Source organism: Ranitomeya variabilis, chromosome 7, assembly GCF_051348905.1.
Source record: "Ranitomeya variabilis isolate aRanVar5 chromosome 7, aRanVar5.hap1, whole genome shotgun sequence".
Taxonomy (NCBI): domain Eukaryota; kingdom Metazoa; phylum Chordata; class Amphibia; order Anura; family Dendrobatidae; genus Ranitomeya; species Ranitomeya variabilis.
In genome coordinates this window covers 67,751,390-67,774,536 of record NC_135238.1, presented here as the reverse complement: position 1 = coordinate 67,774,536, position 23,147 = coordinate 67,751,390, and the positions used below count along the sequence as shown (strand labels likewise).

Below are 23,147 nucleotides of genomic sequence, written 5' to 3'. Positions count from 1 at the left end.
AAAAAAAAAAAAAAAAAAAAGGACAGCTCCTGAGTTTACGCCATCATCTAATATGTGACTATCCCCACTGCCACCAATCAGAGTAGTGTGTAGTGAGGCCTGTCAATTAGAAGCTGGAGAATGTCCTCAATATGCAAGAGGAGGCATACTTAAGCACCGGACTACTGGCCACACCAAGGGTGCACCGAAACCCCTAATTTCATAAGTTTAAGTACTGAAGAAAATTGCAAATTTTAGTGCAAACATGGCATGGATCCTGAGTCACAACATTTTACACAAAAAAGAAACACAAAGAGGTATAAACCTGTGAAATCTCTACGCATCTCTTTTTGATGGAAGCAAGTTACCTGTTTAGTCTAGAACAATAGCGGCCCAAAGCATTATAGTAATGAGTCTCACCCCTGGTGTTGTTTTACTATTAATGGTGATAAGGTTACATCAGCTAGAGACAGAGGGAACAAATATAACCTGAGCTACCAGGATACCGAGACCACTGGGACTGCAGTGGAGTAAATGATCCTGGTTGAAACAGAAGGCTGGAGTGAATAATACATGCTGCGGACATGGCTTTTACCTTTACCAGTACATTCTGCTTGTGATAACTTTCTAGAATAGATAGTCAGCAGATTCACCCATGGTGCACAGAGCGAACAGACCCAGACATGTGATGCTGGTGTACATCATCAAGAAAAAACAGATGAATGTACGATTTACATTTTCTGCTTTCAGCTGTAAATTATGAGATATATACATTAGTGAGGAAATTTTCCAGCGCAGAATGGAAAAAAAACCTTCTGATGTTTCCATCTGCATGTCAGCATTATGGAGGAGGGATTTTTTTGATTTGGTATAAAAAATTGGAAACTAGGCCAAACACATTTACGTCAGAAAGAGGTGTAAAATACTTAGCAAGAATTCATTTTCACGGGCAGCAAGAGATGTGCACAATTTATTCACCGGCGTGCATCTCTTAGGCGCATCTTATGCCAGCGTGCTTTTTGTTATCCATGTATAAGCCTCCTGTGTTTGGCCAAATACATCATGCTGTAAATGCATAACACAAACTGCAAGGAAAAATATACAGTGGCTTGCAAAATTTGGCTTTTCACCTATTTTGTTTCATTATTATTACTATTTTTATTATTATTCATTTTTATAGCGCCATTTATTCCATGGCGCTTTACACGTGGAAGGGGCAATTATAGACAAGTACAATAAACATGAGCAAAACAAGGCACACAGGTACATAAGGAGGGAGGACCCTGCCCGCGAAGGCTCACAGTCTACAGGAGATGGGTGAGGATACACTAGGAGAGGGTAGAGCTGGTTGTGCGGCAGTCAGCAGACTAAGGATCACTGCAGGTTGTAGGCTTGTCAGAAGAGGTGGGTCTTCAGGTTATTTTTGAAGGTTTCCGTGGTAGGCGTGAGTCTCATGTGTTGTGGTAGAGAGTTCCAGAGTATGGGGGAAGCACGGGAGAAGTCTTGTACGCGGTTGTGCGAAGAAGAGATAAGAGGGGAGTATTGAAGGAGATCTTGAGAGGATCGAAGGTTGCGTGTGGGTAAGTATCGGGAGACCATGTCACAGATGTTTGGAGGAGACAGGTTGTGGATGGCTTTCTATGTCATAGTTAGGCCATGTGCACACGTTCAGGATTTTTCGCGTTTTTTTTGCTATAAAAACGTGAAAAAAACGCTTACATATGCCTCCTATTATTTACAGGGTATTCCGCATTTTTTGTGCAAATGTTGCATTTTTTTCCGCGAAAAAATCGCATCGCGGAAAAAAAAGCAACATGTTCATTAAAAATGCGGAATTGCGGGGATTCCGCACACCTAGGAGTGCATTGATCTGCTTACTTCCCGCACGGGGCTATGCCCACCATGTGGGAAGTAAGCAGATTATGTGCGGTTGGTACCCAGGGTGGATGAGAGGAGACTCTCCTCCACGGACTGGGCACCATATAATTGGTAAAAAAAAAAGAATTAAAATAAAAAATAGTGATATACTCACCCTCTGATGGCCCCCCAAAGTGTTCCCGCCTCTCCGGTGCATGCTTTCTCTTCCGTTCCTATAGATGGTGTGGTTCAGGACCTGTGATGACATCGCTGTCTTGTGATTGGTCGCGTGACCGCTCATGTGACTCACGCGACCAATCACAAGCCGCGACGTCATCGAAGGTCCTGAACCACACCGGCATCTATAGGAACGGACGCCGCTGAGGAGATTGGCTGTCTGCAGAGGGTGAGTATAACCATTTTTTTTATTTTTTTTATTATTTTTAAACATTCTTTTACTATAGATGCTGCATAAGCAGCATCTATAGTAAAAAGTTGGTCACACTTGTCAAACAGTATGTTTGACAAGTGTGACCAACTTGTCAGTCAGTCAGTTTTCCAAGCGATGCTACAGATCGCTTGGAAAACTTTAGCATTCTGCAAGCTAATTACGCTTGCAGAATGCTAAAAAAAAAACGCGAAAAAAAAATGCGGATTTCTTGCAGAAAATTTCTGGTTTTCTTCAGGAAATTTCTGCAAGAAATCCGGACGTGTGCACATACCCTTAGGGTTTTGAACTGGAGCCTCTGCTGGACAATAGGAAGCCGGTGAAGGGCTTGGCAGAGAGGGGAGGCTGGGGAATAACTGGGAGACAGGTGGATTAGTCGGGCAGCAGAATGTAGGATGGATTGGAGTGGTGCCACAGTGCTAGAGGGGAGGCCAGAGAGTAGCAGGTTGCAGTAGTCGAGGCGGGAGATAATGGCGTGCACTAGTGTTTTTGTGGTTTCATGGTCAAGGAAAGCGCGGATCCGGGAAACAGTTTTTAGTTTGAATCGGCAGGAGGAGGCCAGGGCTTGGATATGTGGCTTGAAAGAGATGCCCTGAGCGTGTGGGACTGGAGAAAGTGAGCAGCCATTGACATTGAAGGATAGGTCTCGTGGAGGGGCGGAGTGAGACGGGGGAAAGATGATGAATTCTGTTTTGTCCATGTTCAGTTTTAGAAAGCGAGCAGAAAAAGCTGAAATAGCAGACAGACATTGTGGGATTTTGGTAAGTAAGGAGGTGATGTCAGTTCCAGATAGGTAGATCTGCGTGTCATCTGCGTAGAGATGATACTGTAAACCGTGGGATTCTATGAGCTGTCCCAGGCCAAAGGTGTAGATTGAGAAAAGCAGGGGTTCTAGAACTGAGCCTTGGGGAATACCGACAGACAGGGGGCGAGGTGAGGAGGTGGTGTGGGAGAGGGAGACACTGAATGTCCGATCTGTTAGATATGACGAGATCCAGGATAGGGCCAAATCTGAAGCCAAGAGATGACAGAATCTGTAACAAGAGGGAATGGTCCACAGTGTCAAAGGCAGAAGACAGGTCCAGGAGGAGGAGGATAGAGTAGTGTCACTTACTCTTGGCAGTTAGTAGGTCATTGGTGACTTTAGTTAGGGCAGTTTCAGTGGAGAGATGCGGTCGGAAGCCAGATTGTAAGCGGTCAAAGAGGGAGCAGGAGGAGAGGTGGGTGGACAGTTCAAGATGGACATGCTGTTCCAGTAGTTTTAAGGCATAAGGGAGAAGGGATATCGGGCGATAAATGGACACAGAGGATGGGTCAAGGGAGGGCTTTTTGAGGATGGGTGTGATCGAGGCATACTTGAAGGATGAGGGGAAGACACCATTTGTAAGTGAGAGGTTGAAGAGGTGTGTTAGGGTTGGAATGAAGACTGTGGCGAGGTTAGGGATGAGGTGGGATGGGAGCGGGTCAAGCATACAAGTGGTAAGATGTGATCTTGACAGGAGGGTAGAGAGCTGATCTGTCATGGTGGAGAAGCTGGTTTTGAAGGAACAGTGCTGAGAAACGAAGACTGGCATTGGGGGCTGCAGGCCAAAGCTTTCTCTGATCGTATCAATCTTCTGCTTAAAGGGAACCTGTCACCCCCCAGGCTTTTTTAACTAAAAGAGCCACCTTGTGCAGCACTAATGCTGCATTCTGTCAAGGTGGCTCTTTTAGTTGGGGTCCCTGCCAACGCTGAACTATTCGTTTTTAGAATTTGCCTTTCCTACCTGTAGTTTGTCAGGGGGGCATGTCTTTTCCCCCTGACACAAACGCCTCCCAGCCATCATTCAGGGCCTCCGTGCGCCGCCTCCACTTCCTTCATTAACGTCCCCGACGCCTGCGCTGTAAGTGGTTTTTGTCGGGCATGCACAGTTTGCGCTGCCCTTCGACTCGCATCACATGAAGGGAACTACTGCACAGCGTGGCTGGCCAGTAAAGGTCTCAAAGTAGAAAAAAAATAATGACATGGCCCCCTTGTTCACCTGATCTGAACCCCATAGAGAACCTGTGGTCCCTCATAAAATGTGAGATCTACAAGGAGGGAAAACAGTACACCTCTCGGAACAGTGTCTGGGAGGCTGTGGTGGCTGCCGCACGCAATGTTGATCGTAAACAGATCAAGCAACTGACAGAATCTATGGATGGAAGGCTGCTGAGTGTCATCATAAAGAAAGGTGGCTATATTGGTCACTAATTTTTATGGGTTTTGTTTTTGCATGTCAGAAATGTTTATTTCTAAATTTTGTGCAGTTATATTGGTTTAGGCTACTTTCACACTAGCGTTTTTGGCTGTACGTCGCAATGCGTCGTTTAGGAGAAAAAAAAAACGCATCCTGCAAAGTTGTCTGCAGGATGCGTTTTTTCCCCATAGACTAACATTAGCGACGCATTGCGACGTATCGCCACACATCGCAACCGTCGTGCGACGGTTGCGTCGTGTTTTGGCGGACCGTCGGCACAAAAAAAGTTACATGTAACAATGGGGCAGCGGAAGTGTCGTAAGACTGCTTCCGCTGCCCATGTCGGGCATTTATTTCACAGCATGCGTCGGTACGTTGGCCCGACGCACTGTGACGGGCCCGTACCGATGCTAGTGTGAAAGCAGCCTTACCTGGTGAAAATAAACAAGTGAGATGGGAATATATTTGTTTTTTATTAAGTTGCTTACTAATTCTGCACAGTAACAGTTACCTGCACAAACAGATATCCTCCTAAGATAGCCAAATCTAAAAAAAAACCACTCCAACTTCCAAAAATATTAAGCTTTGATATTTATGAGTCTTTTGGGTTGATTGAGAACATAGTTGTTGATCAATAATAAAAATAATCCTCTAAAATACAACTTGCCTAATAATTCTGCACACAGTGTAGAACACTTGTCATTTTTGGGCATAAAAGTATTTTTAATGTTTTAATAGGGTTGATGGGGGGGCGAATAAAGGTTTTATATTTCTATCTATATTAAAACATTTATTTGTATTTAATTTAACCCCATGATTGTAGTCCTCTTAGCAGAGGTGAACCTATGATCGCCTGATTTGTTTTTATTTGGGAAAAAAATAAATAAACAAGCCTGAGTTTGGTGAGGCTCGTGGATCAAACTCACGTGTCTATGAATGGTTCTTTGATGTAACAGACAGCACATGTAATGCATCCCATGGGATTCACGGACACGTGCAAGGAGCCTTAGGATGAAGAGAAGACAGACGTGTTCGGAAGTATCAGTAGGACAGGACCCCAGCAGGAATGTGGTGGCAATGTGCATGGTCAGTGTCACTGCAGTGGTTACAAGATGATTTCACATAGCAATCCTGAACAAGCAGTTTAGTAATACACTGCAAGAGACACCAGAAGTCTGAGGTTTACGGCACCTAAGGCTACGTCCCCACGATCAGGAATAGCAACGTTTTGGGAGAAGCATATTTTCGCTGCATCCAAAACGCTGCCTTCCAATTGCAGCACTTGTTTGTCTGTACATGCAGATCCACCGCAAGTAATGACATTTAATTGATCAAAATCCATGGCGGAAACTAGCGTCTTCGCTACAGAAATGTTCATGCTGCAGCTCATAAACCCGCACCGCAGGAGAGTTTACACAGAATTACATAGAAGCACAGTGGGCATGGGATTTCTATAAGGCTAGGTTCACATTGCGTTAGCAGCAGCCCATTCAACACATGAGTTAAACGGGCTGCGTTAACGCAAGTGCCGACTATCTGCACTAGCGGTGACGGACCCGGAAATGCTGCAGCCCCGCGTCTCAGGGTCTGTCACTCAATGACGGCACATTGCTAGCGCACGCCCATTTTGGGCGTGCGCTAGCGATGCGCCTGAAATAGAGATTAATGGCAGTGTTAACGGACTGCGTTACACCACGTTATGCTGCGGTGTAACGCAGTCCGTTCAACGGACTGCTTGGACGTGATGTGAACCCAGCCTAAATCTCATCCACTGTGCTTCTAATGTAGGAGGCAGTGCATGTGCGCTGAATCCAAAACACTGACATTCCGGATCGTAGGCACAGTCATACAGTTTTTGGTCACTGGCTCATGTGCTCATCCGCATGGGATATGGGTGTAGGAGCTGCCTGCTACACACATACAGTGGGGCAAAGAAGTATTTAGTCAGTCAGCAATAGTGCAAGTTCCACCACTTAAAAAGATGAGAGGCGTCTGTAATTTACATCATAGGTAGACCTCAACTATGGGAGACAAAAAATTCCAGAAAATCACATTGTCTGGTTTTTTATAATTTTATTTGCATATTATGGTGGAAAATAAGTATTTGGTCAGAAACAAAATTTCATCTCAATACTTTGTAATATATCCTTTGTTGGCAATGACAGAGGTCAAACGTTTTCTGTAAGTCTTCACAAGGTTGCCACACACTGTTGTTGGTATGTTGGCCCATTCCTCCATGCAGATCTCCTCTAGAGCAGTGATGTTTTTGGCTTTTCACTTGGCAACACGGACTTTCAACTCCCTCCAAAGGTTTTCTATAGGGTTGAGATCTGGAGACTGGCTAGGCCACTCCAGGACCTTGAAATGCTTCTTACGAAGCATTCTTCGTTGCCCTGGCGGTGTGCTTTGGATCATTGTCATGTTGAAAGACCCAGCCACGTTTCATCTTCAATGCTCTTGCTGATGGAAGGAGGTTTGCACTCAAAATCTCACGATACATGGCCCCATTCATTCTTTCATGTACCCGGATCAGTCGTCCTGGCCCCTTTGCAGAGAAACAGCCCCAAAGCATGAGGTTTCCACCACCATGCTTTACAGTAGGTATGGTGTTTGATGGATGCAACTCAGTATTCTTTTTCCTCCAAACACGACAAGTTGTGTTTCTACCAAACAGTTCCAGTTTGGTTTCATCAGACCATAGGACATTCTCCCAAAACTCCTCTGGATCATCCAAATGCTCTCTAGCAAACTTCAGACGGGCCCGGACATGTACTGGCTTAAACAGTGGGACACGTCTGGCACTGCAGGATCTGAGTCCATGGTGGCGTAGTGTGTTACTTATGGTAGGCCTTGTTACATTGGTCCCAGCTCTCTGCAGTTCATTCACTAGGTCCCCCCGCGTGGTTCTGGGATTTTTGCTCACCGTTCTTGTGATCATTCTGACCCCACGGGGTGGGATTTTGCGTGGAGCCCCAGATCAAGGGAGATTATCAGTGGTCTTGAATGTCTTCCATTTTCTAATTATTGCTCCCACTGTTGATTTCTTCACTCCAAGCTGGTTGGCTATTGCAGATTCAGTCTTCCCAGCCTGGTGCAGGGCTACAATTTTGTTTCTGGTGTCCTTTGACAGCTCTTTGGTCTTCACCATAGTGGAGTTTGGAGTCAGACTGTTTGAGGGTGTGCACAGGTGTCTTTTTATACTGATAACAAGTTTAAACAGGTGCCATTACTACAGGTAATGAGTGGAGGAAAGAGGAGACCCTTAAAGAAGAAGTTACAGGTCTGTGAGAGCCAGAAATCTTGATTATTTGTTTCTGACCAAATACTTATTTTCCACCATAATATGCAAATAAAATGAAAAAAAAAACAGACAATGTGATTTTCTGGATTTTTTTGTCTCAGTTTGTCTCCCATAGTTGAGGTCTACCTATGATGTAAATTACAGACGCCTCTCATCTTTTTAAGTGGTGGAACTTGCACTATTGCTGACTGACTAAATACTTTTTTGCCCCACTGTACATCATTATTTATTTATATAGCACCATTCATTCCATAGTGCTGTACATAAGAAGGGGTTACACGCAAAATACAAATACATCAATCTGGTCTGTAAAAGCAGCGATTCTATCCATCGCTACACTACCCACAGAATAACACTGGCTCAGTGTGCTGTCCGCTGCGCACGGGTGGCACACAGTGACTATGCTCATCTGAGGCCAATAGTAATGACTTTTTTCTATGGGACTTGCTACACTACAGTCACAAGTAACAGTTGGCTCAGCCATTAACAGTAAGGAATCAATATGACCTCTACTGCGTCTGCAATAGTCAAGACACACACTGCCCACTAGGAGTTTCCCAAACCCCAATTTTTTTTGTATTAATATTTAATTGTTACGTTTATCAATATGCAGTTGACAAACTGGAGACAGGCGGAGGGGCTGGAGAATTGCAGACCAGAGGCTGGTGGAGGGGCTGGAGAACTGAAGACCGGAGGCAGGTGGAGGGGCTGGGGAATCACAGACAGGAGAAGACCCCGTGTACAGTCCGGCCCCTGTGCACCGAGATCTAATTAGAAGAAAACTTCAAATGCTGATAAAGAACAACAACAAAGTGGATTTTGTCAAAGGTATCAATGTAATCAGTATTACAGCCATGTCTTTATTTTCCATTACAAAATCATACTGACAGGTTTTCTTTAAGCTAAGAAATTATTTCCTGCTTTACCATACCAACCGCACTCCCTTCGCCACACCACCACTACGTCTGCAGGCTTCCACCATTCCCGACTCCCCTCAATAAACTTATATTCAAAAGATTCGGCCTTCCTCCTCAGACTGCTCTACCTCCCTTCATCCCGTTTGCTCCCATCTCTTTGTTCCTATTTAAATTGTTTACATTCCTATATCTTGTTGAACATCTATTATGTATCTTTAGAAAATCAATAAAAAAAAAATAAAAAATCTGGACATGGAACATCTGGAGATGAAAATAAATCCAGTGGCCAGCTCTTCCCAGGTCTATGTATCCCTACGTCTCAAGCAGATCAGGGAATAACCGGCTGGGAGAGCGTCAGACTAGTCTCGCTTCTTCTGGCTATGGTCAAGATCATTAAAAAGTATATATTCTCTAAAGTGCTGGCGCAATCATGCAGCCAGGCTCTGATTCGTGCTGCCTGTGGTTGGGGTAGCATGTTTCAGATGATAAGTTCCCTATAATAATATAATATACAAAGTAACAGAAGGCAAAGCCTCAAACCTCTGAGTCTTCCCTATACTGCTGCAATACAGAAAACTTCTGCTGCACATCATTAGCTATAAAGCCCCACACTGCAGACGTTAGTAAGCACACAGGATTCCTGTGCTGCAGAAGGCAGGATTAAAGAGCGCATCTTGGCACTTCATTGACACCATACAAATATAAGGAAGTCATGCTTTTTGCAAGTTTTCGTTTTATCTCTCGCAAACAGTATAGTTTGTCAAGCATCAATGCCATGCAGAGAAATAAAAAACAAAACACTTTGCAGCATGATGGAGGATGATATTGTCTGTAAATGTCACGGATGACAAGTAATTATGTCACTCACTGATAACAAGGACCCACTCTGTGCCCTCTACCACCTTGCAGACTATATACAGGTACGTCATCCCTGCTATTGTATACAGCTGTCTGTAGAGGCCAGATCAGCCAACCATGGCAATAAACAAACCAGGCAGATGAGTTCTTTACATGAGGCAGGGGCAAGCAATAATCAATGTGCTGACTGCTGAGCAAACACTGCTGACAACATACTGATACACTACGTCTCACTCCTTCATATATGCAAGTACTGCAGAATATAGGAGAAAGCCCTATAAGAGGAGACGTATGGGTCAATTTTGCATGTGTTCGGTTGCCCCTTCTTTGGTTACTGCCACTGACCGTAATATTAGTACAAAGAAGTCAGTAACTGCAGAAAGTGTTTTATTCAGTATTTATTAATAAACTAGCTGAAGAGCCCGGCATTGCCTGGGCATAGTAAATATCTGTGGTTAGTTATAGCACCTCACTTCTCTTATTTTCCCATCACATCTCTCATTTTCTCCCTCACACCTCTCATTTTCCCCTCACTCCTCTTATTTTCCCCCTCACTCCTCTCATTCCCCCCTAACACTTGTCATTTCGACCTCACATCTGTCATTTTCCGATCACTCCACTATTTTCCCTCACTCCTCTCATTTTGCACTCACACCTTTTCATTTTCACCTCACACCTCTCATTGTCACCTCAGTATATACATGTTTGTCATCTCCCTTATATATAGTATACACCTGTATGTCATCTCCTGTATATAGTATATACCTGTATGTCATCTCCCCTGTATATAGTATATACCTGCTGTGTGTCATCTCCCCTGTATATAGTATATACCTGTATGTCATTTCCTCCTATATATAGTATATACCTGTATGTAATCTCCTCCTCTCCTGTATATACTATATACCTGTGTGTCATCTCACCTATATATAGTATATATCTGTGTGTCATCTCCTCCTGTATATAGTATATACCTGTATGTCATCTCCTCCTATAATAGCATATACCTGTATGTCATCTCCTCCTGTATATACTATATACCTGTAGGTAATCTGCTCCTGTATATAGTATATACCTGTGTGTCATCTCCTCCTGTATATAGTATATACCTGTATGTCATCTCCTCCTATAATAGCATATACCTGTATGTCATCTCCTCCTGTATATACTATATACCTGTAGGTAATCTGCTCCTGTATATAGTATATACCTGTGTGTCATCTCCTCCTGTATATAGTATATACCTGTATGTCATCTCCTCCTGTATGTAGTATGTACCTGTATGTCATCTCCTCTATATAGTATATACCTGTGTGTCATCTCTCCTGTATATAGTATATATCTGTGTGTCATCTCCTCCTGTATATAGTATATACCTGTGTGTCATCTCCTCCTGTATATAGTATATACCTGTGTGTCATCTCCTCCTGTATATAGTATATATCTGTATGTCATCTCCTCCTGTATTAGACCTCGTTCACACGTTATTTGGTCAGTATTTTTACCTCAGTATTTGTAAGCTAAATTGGCAGCCTGATAAATCCCCAGCCAACAGTAAGCCCACCCCCTGGCAGTATATATTAGCTCACACATACACATAATAGACTGGTCATGTGACTGACAGCTGCCGGATTCCTATATGGTACATTTGTTGCTCTTGTAGTTTGTCTGCTTATTAATCAGATTTTTATTTTTGAAGGATAATACCAGACGTGTGTGTTTTAGGGCGAGTTTCGTGTGTCAAGTTGTGTGTGTTGAGTTGCGTGTGGCGACATGCATGTAGCGACTTTTGTGAGATGAGTTTTGTGTGGCGACATGCGTGTAGCAACTTTTTTGTGTGTCGAGTTGCATGTGACAGGTTAGTGTAGCAAGTTGTGTGCAGCAAGTTTTGCGCATGGTGAGCTTTACGCGTGGCGAGTTTTATGTGTGGTGCCTTTTGCGTATGTGCAAGTTTTGTGTGAGGCAACTTTTACATGTGTTGCAACTTTTGTGCATGTGGCAATTTTTCCGCGTGTGCAAGTTTTGCGTGTGGCGAGTTTTCCATGAGGTGAGTTTTGCATGTGGAGAGTTTTGCATGTGGAGAGTTTTGCGCGTGGCGAGTTTTGCGCGTGGCGAGTTTTGAGCGGCGACTTTTGTGTTTCGACTTTTATGTGGCGAGGTTGGTGTAGGTGTGGTGAAATGTGCGCTGAGAGTGGTATATGTGTTCGAGCACGTGGTAGTGTGTGGCGCATTTTGTGTGTGTGTTCATATCCCCGTGGTGGTGTGGTGATTATCCCATGTCGGGGCCCCACCTTAGCAACTGTACAGTATATACTCTTTGGCGCCATCGCTCTCATTCTTTAAGTCCCCCTTGTTCACATCTGGCAGCTGTTAATTTGCCTCCAACACTTTTCCTTTCATTTTTTCCCCATTATGTAGATAGGGGCAAAATTGTTTGGTGAATTGGAGAGCGCGGGGTTAAAATTTCACCTCACAACATAGCTTTGACGCTCTCGGGGTCCAGACGTGTGACTGTGCAAAATTTTGTGGCTGTAGCTGCGACGGTTCAGATGCCAATCCCGGACATACACACATTCAGCTTTATATATTAGATGTTTCATTTGATTTGCACCCAATAACAATATGGAAGAGAAGAAATTCAATATATATTCACACACAGGATAAGTACCATCAAAATGGAAGCTTGTAATAAAGCACAGGTTCACCGCCAACAGATCCAGAGTAAATAGAAGATAAATTGACGATTGCTGCAGAACACATTGTATGCTGCAGTACTAACTGAGCACGATCCTGCTTATGAACCCATCAGAAGGAGCAGCCGGGACCAGCGCTCAAATCTATGTCACCACAGCCGGATTAAAGAGTACGTCGTTTTAGCTTTTCCTATAAATCAAAAGTGCACGACAATAAGAAATTACATATGTATATCTCATAAAAAAAATCTGCTTCTCTCTTTCTGGATTTACCCTTCACTCTCTGTTTCAGGGGAAAACAGATTTCCCCATGACTGAGATAGGAGATGACAGGTGGTGCTCTGACAACTCTATGGACGTAGGGAGCGAGGAAGATAAAGAGCGTGACGCAGACACAGACAAACCACAGTTACTCTCCAGTTTTAGGCCACAATTACGGCAACTGATGTGATCGTGAAATGTATGACTTTTTTACGCCTGTCCAAACCTGCTGACCAAACAACTTTTTGAAAAGTAGGAAGACTTTAGCTGAATGTGCAAGGCCAACAAAATCATCATTTACACAAAAAAGTGTAATTACGGTATGTCCGAAAAGTACTTCAGTCTTGAAATGTAGTACATTTCTTGCGGTGGTGTACAGCAACTGGAAGATCAGTCACAACCATCTTAAAGAGAACCTGACAGCAGATACATGCTGCCCGATCCACAAGCAGCATGTGGCTGAATGATTTTAGCCAGTTATATTTGACTCTCAAACACTGCATTGTTTCAAAGAAAAACTATACAAAGTCACTGAGGCCCGAGCCGCCCAGGAGACTAGTTGGAAAGGCGGGTCCCCGGTGGCTGCTCCCCACCCACTGCCAGTGGCAGGCGGGTCCCCGGTGGCTGCTCCCCATCCAGTGGCAGGCGGGTCCCCGGTGGCTGCTCCCCATCCAGTGGCAGGCGGGTCCCCGGTGGCTGCTCCCCACCCAGTGGCAGGCGGGTCCCCGGTGGCTGCTCCCCACCCAGTGGCAGGCGGGTCCCCGGTGGCTGCTCCCCACCCAGTGGCAGGCGGGTCCCCGGTGGCTGCTCCCCACCCAGTGGCAGGCGGGTCCCCGGTGGCTGCTCCCCACCCACACCCAGTGGCAGGCGGGTCCCCGGTGGCTGCTCCCCACCCACACCCAGTGGCAGGCGGGTCCCCGGTGGCTGCTCCCCACCCACTGCCAGTGGCAGGCGGGTCCCCGGTGGCTGCTCCCCACCCACTGCCAGTGGCAGGCGGGTCCCCGGTGGCTGCTCCCCACCCACTGCCAGTGGCAGGCGGGTCCCCGGTGGCTGCTCCCCACCCACTGCCAGTGGCAGGCGGGTCCCCGGTGGCTGCTCCCCACCCACTGCCAGTGGCAGGCGGGTCCCCGGTGGCTGCTCCCCACCCACTGCCAGTGGCAGGCGGGTCCCCGGTGGCTGCTCCCCACCCACTGCCAGTGGTAAGCGGGTCCCCGGTGGCAGCTCCCCACCCACTGCCAGTGGTAGGCGGGTCCCCGGTGGCTGCTCCCCACCCACATCTGCTAAAAATTTGTTCCAAAAATTTACTACTTAATTAAAAACAATTTTCTGACATGGCTGCTGATCTCTGTGCCCACTTGCTCTTGAATTTAGATATGGGGTGGGGGGGGGGGTGGGGGGGAGTTCTTCTTGTGCTATATAAAAACAACATCCAATGAGAGATTTCAACATCAATAGACCACAAGAATCTCAGACAAGTAGGAAAATGTCTGCAAGTTTCAGCATTCAAGAAGGGACGGCTGGCTTTCTCTGGTAGGCTCCTGACTGCTACACAAATTGTCCAAGACTTTACTTGAGCACCAATGAGAAGCCTACGAAGTGTATTTCTATTATTGCTTGGACAGGCATATACACGGGTTACTACCGGTATGTACATGCATTATACAAATGACATATCAGCTTTCTTTTAGGTTGTAAAATGTGTCTTTTAGGTTACGTTCCCACAATGAGTTTTTGGTGCATATTTTTTTCTGCATATTTTTGCTGCGGCAAAAACGCAGCGTCTTACAGTTCCAGCAAAGTGCATATGATTTATAGAAATCTCATGCCCACTGTGTTTTTTTTTTTTTAACACAGCGGAAACTGAACTGCGGAGTGTGTTTCAAATCCGAAGCATGTCAATTTCACTAGTGGGTACGCCGAGTATTCTGTGCGTAGTTTCCCCATACACTTACGACAGGTGCAGAAATTCTGCAGGTAAAAAAGCACATGGCCTTTTTAGTGCGTTTCCGCAGCACATATAATCCGCACCCAAGTATGTCAATAAAGTTTTGTAAAAGCCAAATAACAGGAAGTATCAAAAACAAAGCAGCTTTATTTACAGCTTGACATACCAAAAAGGAGACCAAAACGCGATAGAAACGCAAGAAAAAAAATGCAAGTAAATAATAGGTGCAGAAATTCTGCAACATCAAAAACTCACCAAAAGCTCAGGGTTGGAACGGAGACTGAGAGGAGCAGAATAAATAGATTCTGCAGCTTGTAGCAGGTCTGTGGTTAGATACAAGCGCATAAACATCTCCTCGAGATCTCAGTGCTGGGGCTGAACGGCTGCAGCATGTAAATCAGAAAGTTTCAGTCCCGTTATGAGACAAATCAGGATGGTATGTGACTCCTCCTGAGCCCTGCGGTAACACAGTGTGTATCCTTGTCCCAATGTCCTTTGTGCCTCCTTCTGCAAGACTGGATTTTCCTGGCTTGAACTGAGATGTAGATGTGACTTGCCGACTACAGGAAACATATGGTCACCAATAAATTAGAACAAGATGAACTGTAGCTGCCCTGGGGATTTCAGCTGTGGAACCCACAAGGAGCTGCACTCTAGCGGGTCTGCATTTAGGAGAGGGGCTGTCCTCATGAGACATCCATGTTAAAGAGATTGTCAGGGACTAAACTAACCATGATCTATCCATAGGCTAGGTCATTACCAGATCAGTTGGTTCATGGGCAGGAGGATAAACTGCAGCCACTAAGTGTACTGAGCTGCTTTGTTCTGCCCTGTACACTGTTTAGGGGATCTGCACATCTTGAGTATTTATAACAGATTATTCTGCACCAAAAACCATAGTGTTGGCAGGAAATATGCTGTTTTTTAACTCTTCTTTAGAATATGTGAAAAACGCTGCAAAACAGCAGAAGGGGTTGACATGCTGCAAATATAAAACGGATTCAAATCTATCTGGAAAAAATAAGCAGCGTGTGCATGAGATTTCAGAGATCTCGTTCATTTTGCTGGTGCTGTAAAGCAAAATCACATTTAAACGAGTCATTACATCAGTCTACTGCCAAAGAATATGTCAGCTGATTGTTGCATATATTTGCTGCATCAAAAATGCAGCGTCTTCCTCTTGTGAGTATACTGAGTTTTCTATGCAGATTTTCCTCATAGGCCGGTGTCACACTTATGAGTGCACTGCCGCCGCCACTCGGGTCCGGAGTGCAGCTGAACGCTCCGGTCCGAACCGCCGTCGGCAGTGCCGGACATTGATGCGAGTTTCTTGCATTGCACTCAAAAGTGTGACACCGGCCATAGAGCTGCATTAGATGCAGAAAAAAATGCAGGTAATAAACACACACATGCGTTTTTTAGTGCGTCTCCGTGGCGGAAATGCATCAAAAACACATGTAATCCGCAATTAAGTATATCAATAAATTTTTGTCAAAGCCAAATACCAGGAAGTATCAAAAACAAAGCAGCTTTATTTAAAGCAGGACACACCAAAAAAAAAAAAGAGACAAAAAAAATGCAGCATAAAAAAATAAGATAAAACAGCGTGTTAAAAAAAACGCACACAAACGCAATGAAAAACTGCAAGCAGCCCAATTTAAATACTAGGTGCAGAAATGGTGCAGCGTAAAAAAACTCATTAAGGCTACGTGCACACATTCAGGATTTTTAGCGGTTTTCGGCCGTTTTCCGCTGAAAAACGCTAAAAAAACACTTACATAAGCATCCCATCATTTTTAATGCATTCCGCATTTTTGGTGCACATGCTGCTTTTTTTTCCGCGGCAGAATCGCATTCCGGAGAAAAACGCAGCATGTTCATTCTTTGTGTGGAATCGCACCGATTCCACACACAGGAATGCATTGATCCGCTTACTTTCCGCATGGGGCTATGCCCACCATGCAGAAAGTAAGCAGATCATGTGCGGTTGGTACCCAGGGTGGAGGAGAGGAGTCTCTCCTCCGCGCCCTGGGAACCATATACCTGTAAAATTAAAATAAATAATCGTGATATTCTCACCTTCCGGCAGCCCGCGCAGCCTTCCCGCTCCACACGATGCTCCTGTTCCCAGTAATGCCTTGCGGCAATGACCTGTGATGAGGTAGCCGTCTCACGTGATGCTACGTCATCTGGGGTCATTGTCGTGAGGCATAACTGAGAACGGGAGCATCATGAGGAGCGGGAAGGCTGCGGGGGGCGCCGGAAGGTGAGAATATCATGATTTTTTTTTTTATTATTTTTAACATTAGATCTTTTACTATTGATGCTGCATAGGCATGTGTGTGATCTGACTCTCCTGCATGAGATAAATGCAACTCAGGTGCGGAGAAGATGGAGAATATAATTTCTTCATCTATCCTATTGTCTCCGTGCAAGTTCATCAGACTGCACTCGGATGACATCTGAGTGCAGTCTGATGGTTCACATGCACCCATAGACTTCTATGGGTGTGCATGATCCAATGCTCGGCCATACTCGCAGCATGCTGCAATTGTTTTCTTATGCCGAATCGGTATGAAAAAATAATCGCAGATCTGCACTGCCCCACAGTATAACATTGGGCCGAGTGCTATCTGATAAGACACCTCATAGCACTCAGCCTTGTAAGCAGTGTGAGCGAGCCACAACACAGATACTTACACCTATGAACCATAAGGGTATGTGTCCACGTTCAGGATTGCATCAGGATTTGGTCAGGATTTGGTCAGGATTTTTCATCAGTATTTGTAAGCCAAAACCAGGAGTGGGTGACAAATGCAGAAGTGTGCATATGTTTCTTTTATACTTTTCCTCTAATTGTTCCACTCCTGGTTTTAGCTTACAAATACTGATGAAAAATCCTGACCAAATCCTGATGCAATCCTGAACGTGGACACATACCCTAACATTAAAACCACCTGCCTAATATTATGCAGCTCCTTCCTGCACCCCCAAAACATCTTAGCCCTCCTGGGCCATTGGCTACACAAGACCTCTGAAGATTCTGTGGGACCTGCACCAAGACGTAAGAAGCAGATCCTTCACGGCCTGTAAGTTGTGAGGTGCGGCCTCCACGGATTGGAGGTGTTTCCTAGCACTTCCCACATGCTCAATCACACCAACATCTGGGAAACTTGGAGTCAACACTTTGACCTCTTTATCAAATTCCTTAAACCAATTGCAAATTGCCTCTTCAGAGAAAAAGAGGACTAAAGGTACCTTCACACGAAGCGACGCTGCAGCGATAGCGACAACGATGCCGATCGCTGCAGCGTCGCTGTTTGGCCGCTGGAGAGCTGTCACACAGACCGCTTTCCAGCTACCAACGATGCCGAGGTCCACGGGTAACCAGGGTAAACATCGGGTTGCTAAGCGCAGGGCCGCGCTTAGTAACCCGATGTTTACCCTGGTTACCAGCGTAAAAGTAAAAATAACAAACAGTACATGCTCACCTGCGCGTCCCCCGGCGTCCGCTTCCTGCACTGACTGAGCGCCGGCCCTAACAGCAGAGCGGTGACGTCACCGCTGTGCTTTTACTTTCACTTTAGGGCCGGCGCTCAGTCAGAGCAGGAAGCGGACGGCAGGGGACGTGCAGGTGAGTATGTACTGTTTGTTTTTTTTTACTTTTACGCTGGTAACCAGGGTAAACATCGGGTTACTAAGCGCGGCCCTGCGCTTAGTAACCCGATATTTACCCTGGTTACCAGCGTAAAACATCGCTGGTATCGTTGCTTTTGGTGTCAAACCTGACGATACACGCCGGTCTGACGACCAAATAAAGTTCTGAACTTTATTCAACGACCAGCGATATCACAGTAGGATCCAGATCGCTGCTGCGTGTCAAACACAACGATATCGCTATCCAGGACGCTGCAACGTCACGGATCGTTGTCGTTCTCGTTGTAAAGTCGTTTCGTGTGAAGGTACCTTTAGGGTATGTGCACACGTTGCGGATTCTCTGCGGATCCGCAGCGTTTTTTGAGGTGCAGAAACGCTGCAGATCCGCAATTGATTTACAGTACAATGTAAATCAATGAGAAAAAAAAAAAATGCTGTGCACACTTTGCAGAAAATCTGCTGCGGAAATGCTGCGGTTTAAAAGAAGTAGCATGTCACTTCTTTTTTTGTGAATCTGCAGCGTTTTTGTACCCATTCCATTATAGAAAACCGCAGGGGTAAAAAACGCAGCAAATCCGCAAGAAAACCGCAGCAAAAATTGCTGCAGAACCGCACAAAAACGTGACAAATCCGCAGGTGCGTTTTCTGCCAGGAGAGGCAGAATCCGCACCAGAAATTCTTAAGCCTAATCCGCAACGTGTGCACATAGCCGTAAACTCTATAGCGCCACCTGTTGGAAGTAGCGATCCTACAAGTCACAATCAACCCTCTAACGAGTCATGCAATATGACTTAGGATTAAAGCCAAATCAGTATCTCAATTCGCAGACACTGTTTCAGGCTATTGGCCCTCGTCAGCGCGAAGCATGAGAACTAATTTGGCTAGATGAGAGGCTTTGGACTGGGGACCAAGGGTACGTGTCCACTTTCAGGATGGCCGGCGCAGAAAACTCGCTCTGCCCAAAGCGCCGCCCCCTTCTGCAGACACGATGATTCTGGATGTGTTCATTGCACACATCCGGAATCATCGCACCCCACACATAGGGCCCTGTGTTTTACCTTGCGGCGGCGCAACATGCTGCGGACATGCTGCGTTCTAAAAAGACACGCCGCATGTCCGGAAACGCAGGGCCGCCGGGTGCGTGTTCGCATGCATAGTGGAGACAGGATTTCATAAAATCCCCTCCACTATGCTGTAACATCTGGACTCTGCGGCTCTACGCAGCGTTCAATCCGCAGCTATTCCAGATGTAATACGGCCCGTGGACACATACCCTAAGGGGCAACATTTCTCCTTATGGAGAGTGACACCAATTGTGCATATGTTTTCCAGTGCAGCAGGGGCATTATCCTGACCAAAAAAGCCACTGTTATTATTGTTCTTGGTCTGGAAAAAAGTTGAAGTACACGGTACTTGTCACAGAATCATCCATAAACATATCCAGGGTCCAAGGTTTCCTTGCAGAACATTCCCAGAGAATGAAGCTTCCTCAGCCCTCGCCTTGTACATGTCCTATCTGGGGGAAGAGATGCCCCATGTCCCCGGCCATCATCATGAAATGTGGTTCATCAGACCTGGCGACCTTCTTTCATTACTCCATGGTCCAATTCTGATGTTTATTTGCCATCTGTGGACATTTTTGGTGGTGGACAGGGAACAACATGGCTTCTCTGAACGGTCTGGGAATACTGAGCCGCAGTGTTCGCAGGCATCAGTACCCAGTGACTCCGCACTCCTTTCTATTCCCTGAGGAAGTGGTCCCGTGCGGCCACGAAACGCGCGTTGGGGTGTCATCCACGCCAGTCTCCCCACCCGGTTTTGTATAGGTGAGTGTTAGTACTTTTTTCACTGGTGCATCATAGGATCTTACTACTGGGTCCCCACTTGGGCGGTGCAGCCCGGTTTCAAAGGTGCTACCATGCACCTATTGTGTGTTTCCTTTTGCTCTATTACATCCCTAGTTTTGGGGGGCAGCATCATGATTTACTGACCTGCCTTTACACCGGTTTTACATCTGGGGGAGTGTGGGAGATGGGGGCTTACATCAGCGTTGTCGGGCATTCATCCTGTGTTTTAGCCATTCATTACTGTTACTTGTAAAGTATTTACTTATGTACTATTTAATAAATTAAAGGTTCTTTTGATTAAATCATTGCTCTATATCCTCCTTTTTGTGCTTTCTATCACGGGAGCAGTAATGTGGTTACCGTAGCTCTTCTGTGGGATCAGACAGGCGAGCCCTTCTTCCCCATGTACATACAGGAGCTCGGGCATTTTTGACGGTCGTCGGTTTGCTGGTAAGTAGAATTAGTGCAGGAGCCCATCCATCAGCCACACCAGTGATGTATGGCCACTGGGTGGGAGCCCCGAGAGTCACCTCCTACCTCCCGGCAGCCATAGCCCGTCTTTTTGTTAGTTGGGCTGGACGTTACACCAGGTAAGGTAAGAGGGGGCTCTCCGTCCAGCGACCACAGATTACTGACCTGGCTGATGCACGGGATCCTGCGAATCGATTCACACAGACCACTCTTAGTGGGTACTAACCACTGCCCCCCGGGGTCACCCCTCAAGGTCTGTGCTGGTCACATCTGGCTAAAACTACACCTGGATGGCAACAGGAGCAAGACTTCACAGGTATTACCTACAGAATGGAGCATATGGCCGTGGTGTGCAGGAGCGGCCGTACACGTCACTTCAGACACGAATGAATCTGCGCCATACTGAGAAATATGATGTTATAGAGAGGCACGGACGCAAACTTACTTGTGGACTGTCCCATACTACATGCAAAAGAGATGGCAGGAAAGAATGGAGCGTGAGGGATGGTGTGCGGGGAATGAGGCACAGATGCAGAAATTGGGCGCAAATGAGGGGAATGGGGAACATGCAGAAATGGGGCGTGGATGAGGGGAATGGGGTGCAGGGAATGGACGCAGGGAATGGGGCACAGATGCAGAAATTTGCCATGGACAAGGGGAAGGGCACAGATGCAGAAATGGGTTGCGGACGAGGAGAATGGGGCACAGACGTGGATAATGGGGCACAGATGCAGAAATGGGGCGCGGAAGAGGTGAATGACTGCAGATGCCTCCCCCATGGAGAACAGGGCAGAATAGAGCAGAGGCTACAGGTGCGGTCAGCCCTCCACATACTGTCAGAGGCTGCGGGCACACAGGACGCAGAGCTGCACCCAGGGCTGCAATGTCAGCTGCTCCAGACCTCCCACTGGTACCAGTTACCAGCAGCCACTGGCCGGACAACAGCGCCGTCCGAAGAGTGAGAGAACTTTACACAAGACGCAGAAGCCGCAGCGACACAGGCCACATTACCTGCCTGAGGGCAGAAGCCGCAGCGACACCAGTCACTCACCTGAGGGCAGAGCGCAGCTACACCACTCGCAGGCAGAGACCCAATTCTCACTAGAAAAGTACTGTCCTCCGGGCTTTTCCTGTCCTCCTCCCCCTGTGACATCAGCACACCACGCCTCGTGTCATCATGGCCGCTCCCCCTCCTCTCGCAGCGGCGCCTCCCATATCCTCCGTCCTCCGGGCACAGCGGGAAGTGTGTGAGGTGCAGGAGGCGGGAAACTGCTGAGGTGGCAGATAACGGGCATTGTGCAGCCGCCAAACCACCCTCAGCCGAATGCAGTGGCCACTGAGATAAAACGCGTACAACTAATGTGAACGAGGCCCTACGCTCAGCTCACACGTCTCCTCACAAGCACTAGTGAGCAGTCATTGACTAGTCTACAGCAGCACAATGGCTGTCTCTAGTCTGTGTGGCTGTCTATATGGCCCATACATGCCCGGGACATTAGGCAGGACAGGAAGCCATTGTGTCTATAGACTCTGAGGAGATTTTCTGGTGCACACAGTGACTATACACCACAGATATGGTCACAGATGGGACTCTACCAGTTGTAGCCTATGGGACATGCAATGGCCGTGTGTTCTTACCTACTAAGTGGTCAGATTTTGATGAAAGTCTTGGGTCAAACTCCCCAATGCGAGTTTATGGGTCCATGAAAGTAATGAGGCCCCAGTCCGCATACAATCCGTTTATTTACAGCATTATCAATCATTTACAGATTCCTATGTTACAGAAGTGTACCATTAATAATCGGATGCCATACTGTTGCCTCCTGCTTTTGGGGCATCCATAGACTTGAATGTGCGAACCTCACCCGACTTACCGGAGGAGCTCGTCCATGCTGCGATTTGTTTTTCATACACAGATTTGGCCAGTGAAAAAAATTGCCTATCTGCACAGCCGCATTGGATATCATTGGTCCCAGTGCTGTGTGTTTTGTCATGGTCGCTTGCCGTTTTCTACCCTTAGAAAGCAATAAGATTAGGAAAAAACGCTGCCAATAAGCGCAACAGCGATTTTAATCGTTTTTGGCGACTAAAACTAATTTTATTAAACACGTACTGTAGACAAAGCACACACATAATCCGCACCCAAAAGGCACTATGAAAAAAAATTGGCCAAATTGATGAAAACGGGCATTTTGACTGCAGAATTTTTACTGTCAAGATAGCAGGTTTTGGCTGCATTAAAAACGCTGCTGCATGTGAGTATGGCCTTACTCAGTATTTTCATCTGATCTGAGAAAAAAAGTGATCTAACTTTGATAACACATCAAAAAACATCAATAAAACGCATATCTCTTTGCGTACAAGAAGAATCACTGATGTCTGAATGAGTCCTAATGTGAAGTGAATATACAGTGCCTTGAAAAACAGTCATCCTTCATGAACTTTTCCACATTAGACTAACAAACTAAAATGCTTTTTTATTTGGATGTTATGTGATATACCAACACATAGCAGGTATTTGTGAAGTGCAAAGGAATTGATGCATGGTTTTCTAATTATAATAAAAATATTAAACTGAAAATTGTGAAGTGCATTGATGTTCAGCCCCCTATAGTCCGATTCCCCTAAATAAAACCCTAAGTCAGCAATTGCCTCCATAATTAGTAAATTGAGTGCACCTGTGTGTAATATATT

At 46.0% G+C, this 23,147-nt stretch overlaps 1 protein-coding gene across 3 annotated transcripts in view; it reads right to left on the bottom strand.

The window, feature by feature from the left end:
- The window catches only part of CARHSP1 (calcium regulated heat stable protein 1), a 111,425-nt gene extending 89,781 nt beyond the window's left edge, over positions 1-21,644 (bottom strand). The window contains exon 1 of one of the 3 annotated variants that reach the window (XM_077275233.1): positions 21,505-21,644. The gene's annotated coding sequence lies outside the window, so the exon portion shown is untranslated. Of the gene's footprint in view, positions 1-14,733; positions 14,859-21,504 lie in introns of those variants that run through there. The other 2 variants (XM_077275234.1, XM_077275235.1) reach the window with 2 other exon arrangements.
- Positions 21,645-23,147: the final 1,503 nt, after the last annotated feature.